Source organism: Ixodes scapularis, unplaced genomic scaffold (genome assembly GCF_016920785.2).
Source record: "Ixodes scapularis isolate PalLabHiFi unplaced genomic scaffold, ASM1692078v2 PGA_scaffold12__126_contigs__length_90152505, whole genome shotgun sequence".
Taxonomy (NCBI): domain Eukaryota; kingdom Metazoa; phylum Arthropoda; class Arachnida; order Ixodida; family Ixodidae; genus Ixodes; species Ixodes scapularis.
Genome location: NW_024609838.1, coordinates 40,273,389 through 40,279,388, shown reverse-complemented (window position 1 = coordinate 40,279,388; position 6,000 = coordinate 40,273,389).

Sequence of the window (6,000 nt, the reverse complement as noted above, 5' to 3'; positions counted from 1 at the left end):
ACGGAAAGAAGATTTAAAACATAATAACAAAAAAAGAAAAGAAAGAAAGAAAGAAAAAAAGAAAAGAGCCGCCTATGTGGACAGCTGTAGTCGGAGGAACACCTTTTATCGATCGCACCATTTTCATCCCTTCAAATTTATTTATTGCTCGAGGACGGCAAAAAGCCGATTTTGATTGATCGAAAGGCGCGGGCAAGGTGCTTCATCGGTAGATGCTGGGATAAATATATCCCCAAAAGGAAATAAAAACAGACAAACTTATATATTAAGATGAAATTCCGTACGTGATAAAAGGTGCGTTGATTACACCACTCTACGATATCGGTCGGGAGATAACGTTTTTGAGTACTTGAGGGGAAAAAAATGTCTGCGCGTGTGCGTGTGCGTGTGCGTGTGTGCGTGTGTGTGCGTGCGTGCGTGCGTGTGTGTGTGTAGGAGGGGGGGGGGGGGGGGGGTCAAATGATTATTTACGCTACAAGGCAAGACGTAACTTATCTGCGAGCGTCGAGGGTAGGAGTCGGTTTGGGGATTCGATCTGGGGAAAAGCAAGGATGATATCGGACGAGGTTCATCATGCGAGTAGGGAAGGGCAGAACGGCAACACGGCGCCTGGGATGAATCATCGATGGGGGAAACCTTCATTTGTTCGTTGCTTTATCGTTTTATTGTTGCTTTCACTCGGACTGCTCGAGCCGTGGTTCAAGGGACGATCGAAGAGGAGAACGAGAATCGGATAGATGAGGATGGCAAAGCCAACGGCTAGTCGTAGAGAGCCTGGATTTGAGAGAGGGGGCAGCTTACACGAAGGAGATTGTTGGCAATTGAATGGCGGGAACCTTACGTGCGAGTTGCTGGCCCACGCGTGTGCGCCAGGTGGCTGGTGGTGAGGAGGTTAGCGAGCGGAGAAGCCGAGAGGCTGGAGCAAGCGTGGGGACGCTTGTAGACGATCGACGCTTTATCGCGTGACTGCGACCGAGTGGTTGGAAACTCTGAAATCTAGGCACGCTAGCAAAGCAGCCCACAGCGAGCGCTCAGAGCATCATCATTTTCGTGGGTCTATTATTTTCTTCTTTTCTTTTTGGTAATTCAGTTTGGAGGGAAAGGGCGGGGGGGGGGGGGGGTTTGCTTTCGCTGTCGGGATTCGACTTTATGGAATGGACAAAACAAAACCTAAGAGGTAATCGAAGGTGATAGAGAGGGGCTTGTAAAGGAACAAGCCGGAAGCATCAGGGCGCATGTCGCGAACTTTCGTGGAACCGTCAAGGTTCGACTGGTTCGGCGATTTTTCGAACCAAGTTTAGAAAAATCTGTCAAAGTTTTGACTTGTGAACAGCGTTACCGGAGTTCTACGCAACTATTTCGAATTTTGGGAAAGATTTTATTTCCATATTTTCTAAATTTATCAATAATGTTAATTCAATACAAAAGCAAACGTATGTAATTTTAATGTGTCGATTGCAGAAGCCCCATTGTGACGAGACCGTTTGGGTGGCGCATGTGTGGTTGAGTGCTCCCTTTTTTTATACTTTCCTGTTTTTTTTTTTTCACTATTAAACATTTAGTTGCGAGTCAGAGCTCGTTCTGTGTTGTGTGTTTCTTTTCTTAGCGTTGTTACACCTATACTGTGTTTCATTTCCACCACTAGCCCACCTCTCCACTTTGTTGGAGTTAAACACCTGTTTAAAGATGGAGCAGCTCTTCATTGCGGGTGACGCCAGACTTTATCACTTAAGCCCTTGGAATCTTTTTATATGAGCTTATGTTATTCTCACAAACTGGCATTGCAGGCACAATTTATGCACAAACTAGAGACGAGACGCCTTTCTGACAAGTCGGTTATAAAACGTATTGGTCATATCACTATTAGAGACTCGCGGTTGCATGTAATGCCGTCGATTCTTTCACAAAGCAAATAACGAGTAACTACTTTGTGGCGTGTCGAGGCAGCTTTGGTGCCATTCCAGAACCAACAGAACAAAACAACAAGAAAGAGTAATGAATTATATATATATATTAAAATGTGCTCATAAAAACAAAACAGATAAATAAAAGGAGAATCAATATTTTAATATATTTATAAGCGCCAGCAGGAGCATTAGTGTCTACCAGAAATATACTTACTTGAAATGTTTTTCGTTCACGCTTTAATTTTCCGAAAACTATATTGTAAAGGAAGTTAAGCGACGTAATTAATCGATGACACACTCACAAAACAATTTTAGATTCGTAATTTGTAAATAGTAATTTCGATCTCTACTTCTTTGCTTCAGTTTCGGGTGCATAGCGAAATAAAAGAATCGCGCCTAATAATTTGAAGGTTCTTGCTCAGCCTTCCGAGTTTTTCCGAACATAACTGTAGACGATTTACGCACGTGCTTATTTAGCTTCAAGTTCAACGAGGCACTCATGCCAGGTGATATTCGTCCCATCGAAAACTCTCCACAACCTTGATTTGTTCTCTGTCTCTATCTCTCTCGTGTCAGCGACGTGCGGCTGAATTTTGAGGCACTGAGTAATGTTAGTACTATATGTACATGAATGAAGACTATGAACTCGGGAGTCATTCCTGTCCGCCTAAAAAGTGTCATTGGCAAACCGCTTTACAAAGCATATACGCGTGGTGGTATCACAAGCACATGCGGCGTTGACGTCACGCGCTGCGGTGGCGCTGCTGTCGCCAGGGCGCATGCGCAGAAGGTCCACCTGAAGCGAATCTGGTTTCTGGGCACGCGCAGTGCTGACACCTCGTGGGGGCTTGTTTGTAAACAGCGTGTTGGCCTATACGTTTTCCCGTATTTACCCCTAGTATACATTAAAAAAAAAAATGCCTTGAAAGCAATGATTACGTCTCGAGGAAAGTTAAACCTACAATGCTCTGTTACGACTGCATCCGATGAAGCCAATCAACACCAAAAGTGCACTGTTTGATATATGACCGGCTCAATCAATCGCGAACAGAAAAAAAGAAAAGAGAAACTTGTTTCGATCATTCTGATAAACCCGGGAAACACATAATTATCGTGTGTGTGTGTGTATTCTGCATTCCTCGTGACTTGCTATGCCTGGGGCCGGCTGCCGGGAGTTTTTGGATGCGCTGCACACACAACACGACACTCTTCGTGATATGTCCGGGTTCATCAGATCGAACGAGACGAGTTTAGCTTCCTTTAGGAGTCGAGTGGTTGTCACGTGCATGTTTTTTTATGAGAAGTTTTCCCTGGGTTCTGCTTCTTTAATAGGAGCGTGTGTACGGCCTTGAGCTCTTAGCGCTCTTAGATTGTAAGGAGCCCCTTGCAGTATCTGAAGTAATCGCGAGGGGAGGACGTTTATCGCGCCCTTTACGCTATCAATTGACTTTTGTTCGAAGTTCTGACGTCGTACGCCCGAAGCGGTATCCCTTGATGCTTTATGATCCATCCCGTGATGTCGTCAGTGCACGTAGGGAGATACGCGTTATCAGGAACCAGCTGCGCGCGCGGCGATCGCCAGCGGGCTAAGTGCGCTGGACTACAGTCGGTGATAAGTCAAGAACAAAGTTGAAGCTCCTCCCACCTCGTTCCACTCTAGCAAAGAACACGCTGGGGAGGTGGTGGCCTCCTCTCCACCGTTCGCTTTGCTAAAGTGGAAAGGGGTGGGAGGAGCTTCCACTTCGTTCTTGACTTATCACCGACTGTAGGCATAACTCCCCTCCGACGGTTATTATTGATTTATTTTTTATTTATTTATTATACCCTCAGCCTCAGAGCCGAAGTATAACAAAGGGGGTGGGTGTAGGGATCTAACACGTTACAAGATGGTCAATTCGGCTCAAACACACAAATAATGACACGTTAGTGTTTCCTTAAATACTGCAAGATTATTAATTGTCGCAATGCACGGGGGAAGGCGGTTTTATGAAGGAACTGTAAAAGGAATTAGTCTTGCATGTTGGTACGCCTACTTTGCAGTGATGGTCGAAACGAGACGATATGTAGACGGGGACATTGATGAGTTGGCTTTTTAGTACAGAATTGTTGAAGTATATTGTATGAAACAAGTACAGACGAGAAACTAGATGTGGGATGATAGTTGTATAGTATAAATCGTGCTCAACGGTTTTGGATGGCTTCGAGTGCTGAAATGAGAATTTCTGCACCAGGATCCCGGACCGAACATGCGTATTCGAGCTTAGGTCGTACTAATGTTTTGTAAAACAATAATTTTAACGATGATGGAACTAAGGGAAAGTTATGTCGCAGGTATCCAAGCATGCGAATACTGTTAATTAGATATTCGGTATGAGCCTTCCATGACAGATCAGAGATGATATGAACGCCTAAATATTTGTAAGATGATACTTTTTTTAAGGTGGTTATTTGACAATTGGTAAGTGGGGACAATTTGTGAGTAGTGAGGACTATATATGCTGGACTAAGTATGACTTGCCGCCAACGGTCGCTTCTGCGCTAAGCACTCCGGAGTATGACTGACCGCCGTCGATCTCCTGCACCTATACTCGCCAGCGCCTGTAGCCATGAGGACCTACTGGACTATGACACGGCGCTGACGGTCGACTACGGATTAAGTAGGCTGGACGGGAGTATCACCCACCGTAGTCAGTGGCGTGCTACCGCAGGCGAGCGTCAGTAGCAACTCACACTTGGCTAAGTTGCTTGCGCTCTCGTTCATCACTTGTAGCGCAACAACAACGACGACAACGACAACGACGATGACGACGACGACGACGATGATGACAACGACGACGATGACGACCACCACCACCACCACCACCACCACGACCACCACCACCACCACCACCACCACACCTATACTTCTGACGTTGAGCAAAAATGTCGGACTGCAGAACCCATGATCCGGGGTTCGCATACCGCTGAGCACCTTGGTGAACCTCTCTAGATTCGATTGTGCGATCCTAGATATGATAATGTACGAATTGTGATGACTAATTATGCCGTCTATATGTTTCGAATACTTATGCATTGCCTGCCACGGGTTACGCAGTGTTTTGATGTTGCATCGGCCCGCGTGTATCGCTTTTTCGTCACACTCGAGCGTCACACTTTTTCACAAAATCCGCCCCTGATAGACTCATTGTGTGTAAAAAGCGCAGGATGAGGCCGCATTCACTGTACGTGATTTGTTACCCTGGTCATAGCAAATAGGCGAAGACGACGTGCGCCATGAGGATACGCTTTTGGTCAGTGTTGGGAAAGTACTACTTCAAGCAGGTTGAGAATACTTTACTTGAAGTACATTCTCTGACCAAATGTACATATCTTAATCACAGTTAACGGGAACACGGGAGCGCGTGGCATCGTGTGCTATCAGAACACTCTAACGGCCAGACGCGCAACTGCAACTGCAGCGTTACGGAGACGCTGCAGTTGAGCTCCGAGTCGTTAGAGTGATCTGGTGACACCCGATGCCACGTGCACGCTCTCCCGTGTTCCCGCCAGACTGTTTGAATCACAAAATGATGCAATGTCAACAAATAAGTGCCTTATAGGTTGATTGCCTTAAATAGTTCGTCAGCAAGAGTAAAACAACTACTTTGGTGCCACTTGACTTCGTCCAACTTATTCGCAAACATTCCCGAAAACAACTGATGCAGCCCCGGCTACACCTAAATGCATATATGAATTTAGGTGTAGCAAAAAAAAAAAAAAAAAAAAAAAAACAACAACAACAACAACAACAACAACAACAACAAAAAAAAACAAGCAATTAGACAAACAAAACATTATAAGGGAATGAAAGGGCACCACGAAACATTGTGATAAAAAGGTAACTTTACTTTAAATGTACAGGGTGTCACAAAAGAAAATTTACACGGTCTTTTTTACCGCAAAAAGAAACTAGGCATTGCCGAACGCTCATTCTCCGCCCAAAGGTAGAGCTAGAGGTCACAACCAGGTGCCAAAGTTTCAACCCGATCCGATAACTTAATCAAAAGTTATAAATGATTTTCTGAAAATTTAAATGGGAAAATGGCGGCCGACT